Below are 18,936 nucleotides of genomic sequence, written 5' to 3'. Positions count from 1 at the left end.
CATTGCTATTTTAACCTTATATAATATTGTAACTTGCTTACAGCCATCCCTGGAATTGGGTCAAAATACTCAATGAACTTGCCACTGGAAAGAAATGACAGTGGAGAAAAGTTTGTTAGTTGTATAGTGTCCAGTGAAGAACATTACTATCTTAATTTTGCAATATACTGTGTTTGCTGGTGCTATTTTTATACAGTGAAGCAACAGCCTTGCAGGAAAATAAGAAACAGTTTAATAATAAAATATTCAACTTCTTAAAAAAAAAAAATCACACACCATGATCAAGTTGGATTCATTCCAGGATCACAAGGATGGTTCAACATATGCAACTCAGTCAATGTGATACAGCACATTAACAAAAAGAAAGACAAAAACCACATAATCAGCTCAATAGATGCAGAAAAAGCATTTGACAAAATTCAGCATCCATTCATGATAAAAACTCTCACCAAAATGGGTATAGAGGGAACATAGCTCAACATTAAAAAAGCCATTTACGACAAATCCACAGCCAACATAATAATCAATGGTGAAAAGCTGAAAGCCTTCCTGCTAAGTTCAGGAACAAGACAAGGATGCCCACTCTTACCGCTTCTATTCAACATAGTATTGGAAGTCCTAGCCACAACAATAGGACAAGAAAAAGAAACTAAACCTATCCAAATTGGAAGGGAAGAGGTAAAACTATCATTATTTGCAGATTTCATGATACTCTATACACAGAGAGAACCCTAAAGTCTCCACACAAAATCTATTAGAACTAATAAATGAATTCAGCAAGACAGCAGGACACAAAATTAATACACAGAAACCTGCTGCATTTCTTTACACTAATAATTAAATGTCAAAGAGAAAGTAAAAAACAATCCCATTTAAAATCACATCAAAAAAATAAAATACCTAGGAATAAACTTAACCAAGGAGGTGAAAGACCTATACACTGAAAACTATAAAACACTAATAAAGGAAATTGAAGGTGATTCAAAGAAATGGAAAGATATCCCATGCTCTTGGATTGGAAGAATTAATACTGTTAAAATGGCCATACTACCACAAGCAATTTACAGATATAATGCAATCCCTATCAAAATACCCATGACATTTTTCGCAGAACTAGAACAAACAATCCTAAAATTTATACAGAACCACAAAAGGCCCAGAATTGCCAAAGTAATCCTGAGGAAAAAGAACACAGCTGGAGGGATAACCCTCCCAGACTTCAGACTATATTACAAAGCTACAGTAATCAAACAGTGTGGTTTTGGAACAAAAACAGACGTGTAAATCAATGGAATAGAATAGAAAGCCCAGAAATAAACCTACACACCTACAGTCAATTAATCTATGACAAAGAAGGCAAGACTATACAATGGAGAAAAGACAGTCTCTTCAACAAATGGTGTTGGGAAAGCTGGACAGCTACATGTAAATAATGAAATTAGAGCACTCCCTCATACCATATACAAATATAAACTCAAAATGGTTTAAAGGCCTACATATAAGGGTTTCCCTAGTGGCGCAGTGGTTAAGAATCCGCCTGCCAATGCAGGGGACACAGGTTCAAGCCCTGGCCCAGGAAGATCCCACATGCCACGGAGCAACTAAGCCCGTGAGCCACAACTACTGAGCCTGCAAGCCACAACTACTGAGCCCATGCGCCACAACTACTGAAGCCCGCACGCCTAGAGCCTGTGCTTCGCAACAAGAGAAGCCACTGCAATGAGAAGCCTGCACACCCCAACGAAGAGTAGCCCCCACTCGCTGCAAGTAGAGAAAGCCCACATGCACCAACAAAGACCCAACACAGCCAAAAATAAATAAATAAAATAAATTTATTTAAAAAAAAAAACCTACCTATAAGACATGACTCCACAAAACTCCTAGAAGAGAACATAGGCAAAACATTCTCTGACATAAATCACAGCAGTGTTTTTTTAGATCTGTCTCCCAAGGCAAAAGAAATAAAAGCAAAAATAAACAAATGGGACCTAATCAAACTTAAAAGCTTTAGCACAGCAAAGGAAACCATCAACAAAATGAAAAGGCAACCTGTGGAATGGGAGAAAATATTTGCAAACAATGCATCTGACAAGGGGTAACTATCTAAAATATACAAACAGCTCATACATCTCAATATCAAAAAAAAATCAACCCAATCAAAAAATGGGCAGAAGACCTAAATAGACATTTCTCCAAAAAAGACATAGAGATGGCCAATGGGCACATGAAAAGATGCTCAACATCACTAATCATTAGAGAAATGCAAATCAAAACTACAATGAGGTACCACCTCACACCAGTCAGAATAGCCATCATCAAAAAGTCTACAAATAATAAATGCTGGAGAGGGTGTAGAGAAAAAGGAACCCTCCTACACTGTTGGTAGGAATGTAAACTGGTGCAGTCACTACAGAAAACAGTATGGAGTTTCCTTAAAAAAACTAAAAATAGAGCTACCATACGATCCAGCAATCCCACTCCTGAGTATATATCTGGAAAAAATGAAAACTCTAAGTCAAAAAGATACATGCACCCCAATGTTCACAGCAGCACAATTTATAATATACAAGACATGGAAACAACCCAAGTGCCCACCAACAGACAACTGGCTTAAGAAGATGTGGTATTTATAGACAATGGAATATAACTCAGCCATAAAAAAGAATGAAATATTGCCACTTGCAGCAACATGGATGTACCTAGAGAATATTGTATTCAGTGGAGTAAGTCAGACAGAAAAAGACAAATACTATATGATATCACTTACATGTGGAATCTAAAAATAATACAAATGAATCTATATACAAAACAGAAACAGACTCACAGACATAGAAAACAAACTTATAGTTACCAAAGGGGAGAGGGAGGGAGGGAGGGACAAAATAGGGGTATGAGATTAACAGATACAAACTACTATACATAAAATAGCTAAACAACAAGGATTTACTGTATAGCACAGGGAATCATATTCCATACCTTGTAATAACTTATAACGGAATACAATCAGAAAAAAAATAACTGAGTCACTTTGTTGTACACCTGAAACTAACACAATATTATAAATCAACTATACTTCAATAAAAAATAATAATATCATTAATAAGTCTTGCTATTTAATAGCTCCCTGGAAAGAAACATGTATACTAGAAAATATACCTTTTTTTCCCCCTCAGTGCCCATGCAACCTTTACAAAAATTGAATACATGGATACAACTGCACTAACAGTGGCACTTAAACAGGGTTCAATTACTAAAGAAGACTCACAGGACCCAAAATGACAAAACTTACAAATGTACAGTTTATTACAGGGAAAGGACACACTATAGCAAGAGTATGAAAGTCAGAATATACATCACAGCATATGATTCATAGCAGGGGTCTAGAAAGGCCAAGTGTAGGCTCCTATTGTTTTTTTTCCTCTGGTCCCACAAGATATTCTGTACTCATCTTGTATCTTCCTGCCCCAGTGCTAGAATTAGCCATTTCTTCAAGGAGCCCTGATTCCATTTATGGGAGAAAGGTATTTAGAAACAAAGATTTGGATGCTAGGTGTGCTTACTGCTGCTGGAGTGCCACTGTTTCTAGGCCATTTCAGCAGTCAGAGCCGGAAATATATCTAAGTATACCACCCTACATATACAGACATACCTATATTTCTGTATCTATTTACCAACTAGAGTACAGTATTTATGTACAGTTCTTTTTGTTGGTAGCCTTACATTACCTAGTCAAAACACAGGCTTTCTTTTCTTTCTTTTTTTTTTTTAATATACTGGGGTATAATAGACAAAGAGCATTATACTAGTTTCAGGTATATAACATAATGACTCGATATATGTATATATTACAAAATGATTCCCACAATAAGTCTAGTTAACATCCATCACCATACAAAGTTACAGATTTTTTTCTTGTTATGAGAACTTTTAAGATCTACTCTCTTAGCAGCTTTCAAATATGCAATATAGTAGTATTAACTATTATTAAATGAAGCACAAAATGAAACAAAAAGATTCATGTAAATGAAGTGGAAATATATAAAACAAATGCAAATTAAAAGAAATCGAAGATGAAAATACATTACTAGAATTTGAAATTTAAAAAAATGTCACCATGCTGTACATTATATCTCCATGACTTGTTTATTTGTAACTGGAAGTTTATACCTTTTGACCTCCTTCACCCATTTCACCCACTCCTCCCTCACCCCTCGCCTCTGGGAACCACCAGTCTGTTCTCTGTATCCGTGAGCTTGAAAACACTGTTTTTCAGTTTCTTAGCAGCTTTTCCCCCTACCCTCTTTAGTGAAGTTGTCATACATTTTTAATAAAATTAAATTATTTTGTCACACTCTGAGATCATTAACAACCAAAGTGATTTTTAAAAATTTGCATACAGTAAAGTTCATTCTTGGTGGCGTACCATTCTACAGGTTTTGACAATTGTAGAGTCATGTATCCACTACCCCTTGTGCAGCCCATTACATACTCAATCCTTCCCTCTCCCCCAATCCCTGGCAGCCACTGATCTGCTTTCCTAGTCCTGTTGTAAACTAAATAGTGATATGGAAAGATAGCCATGTCCTAATCCCCACAACGGTTGAATATTATATCATATGGCAAAGGGGATTTTGCAGATGTGATTATCCAGGTGGGTCCTAAATGTAATCACAAGGGTCCTTAAAGAGGGCAGCAAGAAAGTCAAAGGAAGTAGTACGAGACATGAGGATGGAAGCAAGAGGTTGGAGTGATGTGAGGAAGGAGTCACAAGCTAAGGAATACAGGTGGCCTCCAGAAGGTAGAAAAGTCATGGAAAATAAATTCTCCCCTAGAGGTTCAAGAAGAAACCAGCCCTACCTTGACTTTATTTAGCCTAGTTAAACTGATTTCAGATTTCTGGCCTCCAGAATTGTAAGAGAATAAACTTGTGGTAATTTTTAATAGCAGCAATAGGAAACTAATACACATATCTTTAGTCTTGCCTTTTTCAAAATGCCATATGAATAGAATCATACAATACTTTTGGGTCTTTGGGGTCTGGCTTTTTTCACTTGGCAAAATGCATTTAAGATTCGTCCATGCTTATGTTATGCATATTTTACTACTTAAAAAAATGATTCATTCATGTTATTGAGTGAATCAATAGATCTTTCCTTCTTATGACTGACTAGTATTCCATTGTATGCATGTACCGGTTTGTTTATCCACTCACCTGTTGAAGGACATCTGGTTGTTTCCAGTTTTTGATAAAGATTCTATAAACATTTGCATACAAGTTTTTGTGTGTACATAAATTTTCATTTCACTTGGCTATGAAAGACAACTCATAAGGGACTTCCCTGGTAGTTCAGTGGTAAAGAATCCGCCTTCCAACGCAAGGGACGTGGGTTCGATCCCTGGCCGGAGAACTAAGATCCCACATGCCGCGGGGCAACTAAGCCCGCGCGCCACAACTATTGAGGTCGCACGCCTCAATGGGAGAGCCCGCGTGTCGCAAACTATAGAGCCCATGCGCCCTGGAGCCCGTTCGCCACTAGACAGAGAAAACCTGCACGCCACAACTAGAGAGAAGACCGCGCACTGCAACGAAGAGACTGCGCGGTAACAAAAAGATCCGGTGTGCCACAACTAAAACCCGACGCAGCCAAAAACATAAGGAAAATAAATAAATAAAATAAATATTAAAAAGACAAATCATAGGTATTCATAGCTTTTAGGCCATGGAGATGCCGATTTAAATATCATTACCAGGGAAACATATTACTAAATAATAGAAACAAAAAGAATTACAGGCTTTTTAAGGCCAAGGTTACATTCACAGAACAAGCCATAAGTTCTCAGTTCCAGATGTCTTACAAGTCCCCTTTGTTAGAAATAACATTATCAAGGACATTTTAAGAAACCAGAATATCATCTTCTTATTCTGTTGCTGGGATTTCTTACACCAGCAATTAGGAAGGGCCTGTGGTTTTTCAGACTAAATGATGAAATTCCATTATTTAGAACTGTGAGAAATAAGGACAGTTCTAAGAAGATTAAAACTTACTATGGAGGGCTTCCCTGGTGGCGCAGCGGTTAAGAATCTGCCTGCCAGTGCAGGGGACACAGGTTCGAGCCCTGGTCCGGGAAGGTCCCACATGCCGCGGAGCAACTAAGCCCGTGCGCCACAACTACTGAGCCCGCGCTCCAGAGCCCGTGCTCCGCAACAAGAGAAGCCACAGCAATGAAGAGTAGCCCCCGCTCTCTGCAACTAGAGAAAGCCCGCCTGCAGCAATAAAGACCCAACGCAGCCAAGAATAAAAAAAAAATAAAAAAATAAAAAACTTACTATGGAAAGGAAAGGGGCAAAACAGAATTACAAACAACTGGAATAGGAGCATGTAATGTTACCCACCCCTAGTCCTTAGTATTGTTTGCTATGAAACTTTGTCAAATAGTATCATGAAGTCATTAAAATTTACCTGTTTTTTCCAACAGATATGCAGTGACACTTCTGCCAGGGGAGTTTTGCCTGAATAGAGAAAAAAAATAAGCCATTCAAACATAAAAGTGGCAATATTTTTCCTTAAGGGACCAAAACTACAGAGGAAGAACTCTGAGTTGCACCCCTCAATGTGAAATCAGGTTCAAGTCATGTAATATGCAAAAGGCTTGTAAAACCAACCTCAAAGTGTGTAACAGATATTTGTCAGCGTATGGGATTTTCTCCTACTTACAAGCTCACAAGTTAGCCTGTTACTATGTCCTGGACGCCAGCAGCACAGTAAGCAGTGCGAGCACCATCGGCATATTTCTGTGGCTTCCCCACACCCCCAGGTCCAACAGGGGGCCGTGCAGAGGGGCCAGGTGTACACAATGCACGTCTGCATCGCAGCCGAAGGATATTGGCCTTGGGAAATTCACATCTTTTACAGCAAGCCTGCTCTTTATCCCAGAAGGAAATATCACCTCATCCCTCAAGACAGCTCCCTGCAAACACAGCCCTGAGAAATGAGCCAGGTAAAGTGGTCAGGGCCTTGCATTCTTGGCATATAAAACAAGAACAAGCAGGGACACTCTGGGCTGTGTCAGATTGTATCTCCCAATAATATTATACCCAGAGAGAAAAGAGGCCATCTCTCCTTCCACATGAAGTGAACAATAAGATGTACTGCCCAAAGTTTTGTCCCTAGAATATTTTCTTTTACCACTATTTTTCAGTGGTAAAATAGAGGCTAGAATGCAGCTACCTCCTGCCTTTAGCTGGTTCCAGCAAACTGTGCAAAATCCAGGCCTGTGCTTTTTCTCTGTTAACCAGTCATAGAGAACTCTCTGGGAAGCCATAAATGTGGATTAAGTGAGAAGTAAATCGGTAGGAGCAAGTACCGTAGGAGTTGAAAACACCTCTTCAGGCAGTTTACTTGTGCCTTCTGACTAGCTTGGACTCAATCGTATATATAACGTTATCATTTTCAAACAGAATACCGCTGTCACATCCAACTTTATGTTTCCATGGATCAGATAACACCTAGTTCCTGACGGTCATTTCAAGTAGCATACCTCGCTCTCCTTTTACCTTCCAGATCTCCTGCTCATGCTTTCCAATGAGTGAACCCACCCAGAAGCTAGAGGGCTAGGAAACCTGTTGATACAATCCCTTCCCAGGGCCAGGGGAGGTAGAGAGGGCGGAGTGAATCTCGAAGGGCAAATGGAAGATATCCAGCACAGCCCATAAATGGCATTGATGTCATTGGTGTGATTTTCTAAAACATTAAACCATTCTTGGTAACATTCCAAACAAAACAACACACACTCCTTTCAATTTACACAGTAGTTCCGTTCCTGGAAAATTCCAGGATATTAAAACTGTTCAGAAAATACTTTGAGTTATGCTCGCTTCAGCAGCAATATACTAAAATTGGAATTATACAGAGAAGATTAGCATGGCCCCTGAACCAGAATGACATGCACATTTGTGGAAGCATCTCATATTTTTAAAAGTAAATTTTAGAAAAAGAAAAAAGTACTTTGACTTTACATGTAAAATGAGGTTAGGCTTCGGCTGAGACAATCACAGATAGGTTTCTGATATACACGACTGGCTAGAGCGACATTTGAAAATTATGTAAGGTGTAGAAAAGTTCATCCCTGTGAATGTCACATGCATTGAAGAACATATGACATTCTTGGCCCCTGCCCTCTAACTGCCAGGAGATTCCTGCCAGGAGATTCCTGCCAGGGGATTCCTGTCAATCACTGTAACAACAAAAATAGCCCCACGTGTTTTCAAAGCATACCCTTGGTGGTACTGCCCCCAGTGAGACCCACTCTCCTAAGGTGAAACATTCATCCTTACAGAATTTGAGTCTGATACTTCATCCCCTTAGCGGCTGGGGGAGACAATAAATGGAAGAAATGACTTTTCAATTCATGGGTCCTTGTTCAATCCAATATACAAAAGTCTCTGACCCAGCTACCAAACACTTGCTGCCATTTCTAGCAACATACTGTGAATTTGAATTTTATGATTTAATATAAATAAAAAGTAAGAAAATAACTGGATGCGAAGCTCAAGCTTCACATGGAGCCAGGTAAAGTTTATAAATAACCACATTTCATGTCACTTGAAATTAAACTATAACATTTTTCTAGTTTTAACTTACACATTTTAGGTAACACATACACATTATATAAAATTATAAAATAGACACAAAAATAAAAAGTAAAAACATAATATTCTGTGGTAGACAGAATAATGGCCCCCCTCAAAGATGTCCACGACCTAATCCCTGGAACCATTTACATGGCAAAAGGGATTCTAAAGATGTGACTAGGGACTCCCACGGTGGTCCAGTGGTAAAGAATCCACCTTCCAACGCAGGGGATGTGTGTTCTATCCCTGGTGAGGAAACTAAGTTCCCACATGCCGCAGGGCAACTAAGCCCACACGCCACAACTACTGAGCTCTTGTGCCTCATCTAGAGCACGCGTGCCGCAAACTACAGAGCCCATGCGCTCTGGAAGCCATGCACCACAACTAGAGAGCCCACACACCACAACTAGAGAGAATTCCACATGCCACAACTAGAGAGAAGCCCGCACACCACAACGAAGAGCCCACGTGCCACAATGAAAGATCCCACGTGCCTCAACGAAGATCTCGGGCGCCACAACAAAGACCCAACGCAGCCAAAAAGAAATAAAATAATTAATTAATTAATTAATTAATCTTTTTTTTGAATTTTATTTATTTTTTTATACAGCAGGTTCTTATTAGTCTCAATTTTATACACATCAGTGTATACATCTCAATCCAAATCGCCCAATTCATCACACCACCAACCCCAACCCACCGCGGCTTTCCCCCCTTGATGTCCATACGTTTGTTCTCTACATCTGTGTCTCAAATTCTGCCCTGCAAATCGGTTCACCTGTACCGTTTTTCTAGGTGCCACATACATGCGTTAATATACGATATTTGTTTTTCTCTTTCTGACTTACTTCACTCTGTATGACAGTCTCTAGATCCATCCACGTCTCAACAAATGACCCAATTTCGTTCCTTTTTATGGCTGAGTAATATTCCATTGTATATATGTACCACAACTTCCTTATCCATTCGTCTGTCAATGGGCATTTAGGTTGCTTCCATGACCTGGCTACTGTAAATAGTGCTGCAATGAACATTGGGGTGCATGTGTCTTTTTGAATGATGGTTTTCTCTGGGCATATGCCCAGTAGTGGGATTACTGGATCATATGGTAGTTCTATTTTTAGTTTTTTAAGGAACCTCCATACTGGTCTCCATAGTGGCTGTATCAATTTACATTCCCACCAACAGTGCAAGAGGGTTCCCTTTTCTCCACACCCTCTCCAGCATTTGTTGTTTGTAGATTTTCTGATGCTGCCCATTCTAACTGGTGTGAGGTGATACCTCATTGTAGTTTTGATTTGCATTTCTCTAATAATTAGTGATATTGAGCAGTTTTTCATGTGTTTCTTGGCCATCTGTATGTCTTCTTTGGAGACATGTCTACTTAGGTCTTCTGCCCATTTTTGGATTGGGTTGTTTGTTTCTTTAATATTGAGCTGCATGAGCTGTTTATATATTTTGGAGATTAATCCTTTGTCTGTTGATTCGTTTGCAAATATTTTCTCCCATTCTGAGGGTTGTCTTTTCGTCTTGTTTATGGTTTCCTTTGCTGTGCAAAAGCTTTGAAGTTTCATTAGGCCCCATTTGTTTATTTTTGTTTTTATTTCCATTACTCTAGGAGGTGGATCAAAAAAGACCTTGCTGTGATTTATGTCATAGAGTGTTCTTCCTATGTTTTCCTCTAAGAGTTTGATAGTGTCCAGTCTTACATTTAGGTCTCGAATCCATTTTGAGCTTTTTTTTTTTTTTTTTTTTTTAATTTTTATTTTTGGCTGTGTTGGGTCTTCGTTTCTGTGCGAGGGCTTTCTCCAGTTGCGGCAAGCAGGGGCCACTCATCATCGCGGTTGAGCTTATTTTTGTGTATGGTGTTAGGAAATGTTCTAATTTCATTCTTTTACATATAGCTGTCCAGTTTTCCCAGCACCACTTATTGAAGAGACTGTCTTTTCTCCATTGTATATCCTTGCCTCCTTTGTCATAGATTAGTTGACCATAGGTGCATGGGTTTATCTCTGGGCTTTCTATCCTGTTCCATTGTTCTATATTTCTGTTTTTGTGCCAGTACAATATTGCCTTGACTACTGTAGCTTTGTAGTATACTCTGAAGTCAGGGAGTCTGATTCCTCCAGCTCCGTTTTTTTCCTTCAAGACTGCTTTGGCTATTCGGGGTCTTTTGTGTCTCCATAAAAATTTTAAGATTCTTCGTTCTAGTTCCGTAAAAAGTGCCATTGGTAATTTGATAGGGATTGCATTGAATCTGTAGGTTGCTTTGGGTAGTATAGTCATTTTCACAGAATTGATTCTTCCAATCCAAGAATATGGTATATCTCTCCATCTGTGTCATCTTTAATTTCTTTCATCAGTGTCTTATAGTTTTCTGCATACAGGTCTTTTGTCTCCCTAGGTAGGTTTATTCCTAGGTATTTTATTCTTTTTGTTGCAATGGTATATGGGAGTGTTTCCTTAATTTCCCTTTCAGATGTTTCATCATTAGTGTATAGGAATGCAAGAGATTTCTGTGCATTAATTTTGTATCCTGCAACTTTACTAAATTCATTGATTAGCTCTAGTAGTTTTCTGGTGGCATCTTTAGGATTCTCTATGTATAGTACCATGTCATCTGCAAAAAGTGACAGTTTTACTTCTTCTTTTCCAACTTGTATTCCTTTTATTTATTTTTCTTCTCTGATTGCCGTGGCTAGGACTTCCAAAACTGTGTTGAATAATAGGGGCGAGAGTGGACATCCTTGTCTTGTTCCTGATCTTAGAGGAAATGCTTTCAGTTTTTCACCATTGAGAATGATGTTTGCTGTGGGTTTGTCGTATATGGCCTTTATTATGTTGAGGTAGGTTCCCTGTATGCCCACTTTCTGGAGAGTTTTTGTCATAAATGGGTGTTGAATTTTGTCAAAAGCTTTTTCTGCATCTATTGAGATGATCATATGGTTTTTCCTTTTCAATTTGTTAATATGGTGTATCACATTGACTGATTTGCATATATTGAAGAATGCTTGCATCCCTGGGATAAATCCCACTTGATCATGGTGTATGATCCTCCTAATGTGTTTTTGGATTCTGTTTGCTAGTATTTTGTTGAGGATTTTTGCATCTATATTCATGAGTGATATTGGTCTGTAATTTTCTTTTTATGTAGTATCTTTGTCTGGTTTTGGTATCAGGGTGATGGTGGCCTCATAGAATGAGTTTGGGAGTGTTCCTTCCTCTACAATTTTTTGGTAGAGTTTGAGAAGGATGGATGTTAGCTCTTCTCTAAATGTTTGATAGAATTCACCTGTGAAGCCATCTGGTCCTGGACTTTTGTTTGTTGGAAGATTTTTAATCACAGTTTCAATTTCATTATTTGTGATTGGTCTGTTCATATTTTCTATTTCTTCCTGGTTTAGTCTTGGAAGGTTATACCTTTCTAAGAATTTGTCCATTTCTTCCAGGTTGTCCATTTTATTGGCATAGAGTTGCTTGTAGTAGTCTCTTAGGATGCTTTGTATTTCTGCAGTGTCTCTTGTAACTTCTCCTTTTTCTTTTCTAATTTTATTGATTTGAGTCCTCTCCCTCTTTTTCTTGACAAGTCTAGCTAATGGTTTATCAATTTTGTTTATCTTCTCAAAGAACCAGCTTTTAGTTTTATTGATCTTTGCTATTGTTTTCTTTGTTTCTATTTCATTTATTTCTGCTCTGATCGTTATGATTTCTTTCCTTCTGCTAACTTTGGGTTTTGTTTGTTCTTCTTTCTCTAGTTCCTTTAGGTGTAAGGTTAGATTGTTTGAGATTTTTCTAGTTTCTTGAGGTAGGCTTGTAAAGCTATAAACTTCCCTCTTAGAACTGCTTTTGCTGCATCCCATAGGTTTTGGATCATCGTGTTTTCATTGTCATTTGTTTCTAGGTATTTTTTGATTTCCTCTTTGATTTCTTCAGTGATCTCTTGGTGATTTAGTAACGTATTGTTTAGCCTCCATGTGTTTGTGTTTTTTAAGTTTTTTTCCCTGTAATTCATTTCTAATCTCATAGCGTTGTGGTCAGAAAAGATGCTTGATATGATTTCAATTTTCTTAAATTTACTGAGGCTTGATTTGTGACCCAAGATGTGATCTATCCTGGAGAATGTTCCATGCGCACTTGAGAAGAAAGTGTAATCTGCTGTTTTTGGATGGATTGTCCTATAAATATCAATTAAATCTATCTGGTCTATTGTGTCATTTAAAGCTTCTGTTTCCTTATTAATTTTCTGTTTGGATGATCTGTCCATTGGTGTAAGTGAGGTGTTAAAGTCCCCCACTATTATTGTGATACTGTCGATTTCCTCTTTTATAGCTGTTAGCAGTTGCCTTATGTATTGAGGTGCTCCTGTTGGGTGCATATATAATTGTTATACCTTCTTCTTGGATTGATCCCTCGATCATTATGTAGTGTCCTTCCTTGTCCTTGTAACATTCTTTATTTTAAGGTTTATTTTATCTGATATGAGTATTGCTACTCCAGCTTTCTTTTGATTTCCATTTGCATGGAATATCTTTTTCCATCCCTTCACTTTCAGTCTGTATGTGTCCCTAGGTCTGAAGTGGGTCTCCTGTAGACAGCATATGTATGGGTCTTGTTTTTGTATCCATTCAGCAAGCCTGTATCTTTTGGTTGGAGCATTTAATCCATTCACGTTTAAGGTAATTATCGATATGTATGTTCCTATGACCATTTTCTTAATTGTATTTGTTTTGGTTTTTTGGGGGGTTTTTTTTTTCTTTTTCTTTTTTTTTGGGGGTTTGTTTTTGTAGGTTCTTTTCTTCTCTTGTGTTTCCCACTTAGAGAAGTTCCTTTAGCATTTGTTGTAGAGCTGGTTTGGTGGTGCTGAATTCTCTTAGCTTTTGCTTGTCTGTAAAGCTTTTGATTTCTCCATCAAATCTGAATGAGATCCTTGCCGGGTAGAGTAATCTTGGTTGTAGGTTCTTCCCTTTCATCACTTTAAGTATATCATGACACTCCCTCTGGCTTGTAGAGTTTCTGCTGAGAAATCAGCTGTTAACCTCATGGGAGTTTCCTTGTATGTTATTTGTTGTTTTTCCCTTGCTGCTTTCAATAAATTTTCTTTGTCTTTAATTTTTGCCAATTTGATTATTATGTGTCTCGGCATGTTTCTCCTCGTGTTTATCCTGTATGGGACTCGCTGTGCTTCCTGGACTTGGGTGGCTATTTCCTTTCCCGTGTTAGGGAAGTTTTTGACTATAATCTCTTCAAATATTTTCTCTGGTCCTCTCTCTCTCTTCTCCTTCTGGGACCCCTATAATGCGAATGTTGTTGCGTTTCATGTTGTCCCAGAGGTCTCTTAGGCTGTCTTCATTTCTTTTCATTCTTTTTTCTTTATTCTGTTCCACAGCAGTCAATTCCACCATTCTGTCTTCCAGGTCACTTAGCCGTTCTTCTGCCTCAGTTATTCTGCTATTGATTCCTTCTAGTGTAGTTTTCATTTCAGTTATTGTATTTTTTATCTCTGTTTGTTCTTTAATTCTTCTAGGTCTTTGTTAAATATTTCTTGCATCTTCTCGATCTTTGCCTCCATTCTTTTTCCGAGGTCCTGGATCATCTTCACTATCATTATTCTGAATTCTTTTTCTGGAAGATCGCCTATCTCCACCTCATTTAGTTTTTCTGGGGTTTTATCTTGTTCCTTCATCTGGTACATAGCCCTCTGCCTTTTCATCTTGTCTATCTTTCTGTGAATGTGGTTTTTGTTCCACAGGCTGCAAGATTGTAGTTCTTCTTGCTTCTGCTGTCTGCCCTCTGGCGGATGAGGCTATTTAAGAGGCTTGTGTAAGTTTCCTGATGGGAGGGACTGGTGGTGGGTAGAGCTGGGTGTTGCTCTGGTGTGCAGAGCTCAGTAAAACTTTAATCCGCTTGTCTGCTGATGGGTGGGGCTGGGTTCCCTCCCTGTTGGTTTTGTGCCCTGAGGCGACCCAACACTGGAGCCTTCCCCGGGCTCTTTGGTGAGGCTGATGGCAGACTCTGGGAGGGCTCACGCCCCAGAGTACTTCCCAGAACTTCTGCTGCCAGTGTCCTTGTCCCCATGGTGAAACAGAGCCACCCCCCACCTCTGCAGGAGACCCTCCAACACTAGCAGGTAGGTCTAGTTCAGTCTCCCCTGGGGTCACCGCTCCTTCCCCTGGGTCCCAATGCACACACTACTTTGTGTGTGCCCTCCAAGAGTGGAGTCTCTGTTTCCCCCAGTCCTGTCCAAGTCCTGCAATCAAATCCCACTAGCCTTCAAAGTCTGATTCTCTAGGAATTCCTCCTCCCATTGCTGGACCCCCAGGTTCGGAAGCCCTATGTGGGGCTCAGAACCTTCACGCCACTGGGTGGACTTCTGTGGTATAAGTGTTCTCCAGTCTGTGAGTCACCCACCCAGCAGTTATGGGATTTGATTTTACTGTGACTGCGCCACTCCTACCATCTCATTGTGGCTTCTCCTTTGTCTTTGGATGTGGGGTACCTTTTTCGGTGAGTTCCAGTGTCTTCCTGTCGATGATTGTCCAGCAGCTAGTTGTGATTCTGGTGTTCTCACAAGAGGGAGTGAGAGCACGTCCTTCTACTCTGCCATCTTGGTTCCTCCCTCCAATAAATCTTTAAAGATGTGATTAAGTGAAGGATCTTTTTATAAATTTTTTAAAATAAATTTATGTATATTTTATTTCTTTCTTTTTGGCTGTGTTGGGTGCAGCCCGGTGTGTGGGCTTCTCATTGTGGTGGCTTCTCTTGTTGCAGAACACGGGCTCTAGACATGCAGGCTTCAGTAGTTGCAACATGCAGGCTCAGTAGTTGCAGTGCATTGGCTCTAGGGCACACGGGCTTCAGTAGTTGTGGCACGCAGGCTCAGTAGTTGTGGCTTGCATGCTCTAGAGCGCAGGCTCAGTAGTTGTGGCAATGGGCTTAGTTGTTCCGTGGCATGTGGGATCTTCCCGGTCCAGGGATCGAACCTGTGTCCCCTGCATTGGCAGATGGATTCTTAACCACTGCGCCACCAGGGAAGTTCCGATCTTTTTTTATTATTATTATTTATGTATTTATTTATTTATTTATCATTTGGTTGCACCAGATCTTAGTTGCAGCAGATGGGCTCCTTAGTTGTGGCTTGTGGGCTCCTTAGATGTGGCATGCAAACTCTTAGTTGCAGCATGCATGTGGGATCTATTTCCCTGACCAGGGATCAAACCCGGGCCCCCTGCACTGAGTGCCACCAGGGAAGTCCCTAAGTGAAGGATCTTGATGGAGAGATGATCCTGGATGATCCATGTGGGCCCAATGTAATCACAAGGGTTCTTATAAAAGGGAAGCAGGAGGATCAGAAGGCAGAGAAGGTGATGTGATGTTAGAAACAGATACTGAGTGATGTTTAGTCAGAGCCACGGAATTCTAGGAGCCTCTAGAAGCTGGAAGAGGCAAGGAATGGATTCTCCCCTTGAGACTCCAAAAGGAACCAGCCTCGCAGACACTTTGATTTTAGTCCCATAAGACTCATTTTATACTTCTGGCCTCCAAACCTGTGAGAGAATAAATTTGTATTGTTTTAAGTTACTCATCTGTGGTAATTTGTTTCAGCAACAATAGGAAATTCATAAACAACCCCTCCCCCGCCAACCAAAACAGAGATCCACCATTGTTAACACCTTAGTACCTGTACTTCGAGATCTTTTCCTATACTATTATATGTGTGTGTGTATGTATTTTTTACAAGAATGGATCACAGTGTACATGCTATTTTATAACCTGCTTTTTTTAAGTCAACAAACTCTGTCTTTCCATTTCATCAAATACCTAGACTATATTAAAAATTTCCCAAATAACACAAAAATGTCCTTATCAGTTGTTTGGTCCAATCATGATCTGTTCAAGGACCACCCATAGCATATAATTATTAGGTACCTTTCGTTATAGTGTTGACTATTGGAGAGATGGTCCTACAGTTGTTCTGAGGATATACCACCTTCTGGGTTTGTTTAGTTGCTACCTCTTGGTGCTATTTAGTTTGTTCTTCTATTTGTTATTTTCTGTAACAGTCTTATTAAACATTTTTGGCTAGAATATTTTATAGGCGATGGGTATTCATATTGAATTGCATCAGAGGAAACACATAATATATGGTTAATCCATTAATAATCTTAAGATTGATTACTCGATTAAAGTGATGACTGCGTAATCCCTCCATTTTACAATTATATTTTTGCCCTGAAACTAGGAAGTGACCATTTCACTTTTGCATTTTAAAAACATCCAATGCCATCCATTCATTTTAACACCAGTTGATAACCATTATGATGATGATAGTGATCCTGATAATTTCATTAAAGTTTGTGATGTTTTTCAAAATCTATCATCTCGTCTACATTTACTAATTGGCATTCATCTGTGAAGTAGAGCTTCCCTCATCAACTGGAGATATATGGTTACCTGAAACACAGATTCTACTGAAAAGGCAGGATAAGATGCTTACTTCTTTACTATTAACTACCAATTTTCATAGTAAACAGTTGATTTAATAGCTGCCTCAAATGGTGACAAATAAAATTTTTCAGACTTTCTCTATTTTGAACATCATTATCAAATCACGGGTTTTCATAGAATCCGTTTGTTTCAATTAATTGCCACCATTAGTCTTTACAATGTTCTAAATGTCATGGCTGTGGTCAGTGGAACATAACCCCATTGATCTTCAAGAACTTTATGGATTTCTAGCACAAGAAAATGTCCCTAGCTCTCCTTGTACTTTCCGTGTCCCAGCCCTGGAATAAACTATTTCTCCAAAAGCACCCAGCTTCCCTTTAAGGCAGAATGGCTTTTCAGAAGCCACAACCTGAGCACGAGGGGGTGTTCGTTATTACTGAGGTGACGTTGCTTTTAGGTCATTTCAATGGACAGAGCTAAAAAAAAATACACATATTGTGGCAGACAGACTTTAGGGTGGCCCCCATGAGCCCTGTCTTCTGGTGTTCATACTTTTGTGTGCTCCCCTCCTCCTGAAAGTGGGAAGAACTATGACTTTCTTCTAGTCAGTAGTATATGCCAAAGGTGACAGGATGCACATGATTACACACATACACACACACACACAAATATATATGATTATAGTATGTATGATTAATGCCAGCCTTACAAGGAGACTATCTCCCTTGCTGGCTTTAAAGAAGACAACTGCCATGTTGTAAGCTGCCTATGGAGAAGGCCATTTGGCAAGGAACTAAGAGCAGCCTCTGGCTGACAGCCAGCAAGAAACTGAGGCCTTCAATTCAGCAGCCTGCAAGGAATGAATAAACCTGCCAACAACCATGTGAGCTTGGAAGCAGATGTGACCACAGCCTCGGCTGATACCTCGACTGAAGCTTTGTTAGTCCCTGAAGCAGAGCGTCTAGTTAAGCTATGCCCAGACATCTGACCCACAGAAAGTGTGATATAATAAATGTCTTGTGTTAAGCCTCTAAGTGTGTGGAAATATTGCTATGTAGCAACAGATAACTAGTACACTATTTAATGATGGATTTACATGAATATTTTCAATTCCATTTTAATATTACAATGTTTTCTTCAATTTCTTGGATTTTATCCTAATATTTTTACCAATAATGGAACTACTGGTCCTATCCCCTGGAGGACTGCACACCAAATTGTGAATGAAAAACTGAAAATGAGGGATCTCCTCTCCTTTCTATTTTTCCATTCTTCCTCTCTTTGAATGGGAACATTTATTCATTCATATTTTTTTCTCTTATGGCCTTGCTCATTTAAGTAAACTAAGTCTATGAAATCACTTCATAATACTTTTAGCCCTAGGATTCCTTTAAATTGTTATTACAAACTGTAATATTTCCTGTTAATATAGTACTTCATGGTTTAAAACAAATTTGTTCATGTATAAGTTTCTCTAATAAATTTTTGGAATAGCATTCAATTAACAGAAATTTGATTTAGGCAAAATTATCATACAAATTATTTGCTTCTCACTAACAATAGCTATTTCCCCAAACAAGGCACATCTATGCTTCAAAAATTTTTTTAACAGTTAAATACACTTTGATTCTTCATATTTTTAATTAGCATATTAAACAGAAATTCAAAGTCCAAGCTCTGAACAACCACATATGATGAATAAAGATGTCCCTAACCTAAACCATCAACTTCTTTGGTTTTGTTTTGTTTTGTTTTGTTTTTTATCTTTTTTTTTTTTAATTTTTTTTTATTTATTTATTTTTGGCTGTGTTGGGTTTTCGTTTCTGTGTGAGGGCTTTCTGTAGTTGTGGCGAGCAGGG

The 18,936-nt window shown here is 38.9% G+C and overlaps 1 non-coding gene across 1 annotated transcript; it reads left to right on the top strand.

Annotated features, from left to right (window-relative positions):
• The first annotated feature begins 7,869 nt into the window (after positions 1-7,869).
• Positions 7,870-7,975, top strand: LOC132358116 (U6 spliceosomal RNA). The gene has a single exon (XR_009500468.1). It is a non-coding gene; the product is annotated as a U6 spliceosomal RNA (small nuclear RNA).
• The last annotated feature ends 10,961 nt before the right edge of the window (positions 7,976-18,936 follow it).

Source organism: Balaenoptera ricei, chromosome X, assembly GCF_028023285.1.
Source record: "Balaenoptera ricei isolate mBalRic1 chromosome X, mBalRic1.hap2, whole genome shotgun sequence".
Taxonomy (NCBI): domain Eukaryota; kingdom Metazoa; phylum Chordata; class Mammalia; order Artiodactyla; family Balaenopteridae; genus Balaenoptera; species Balaenoptera ricei.
This window is presented reverse-complemented; position numbering and strand designations above follow the sequence as displayed.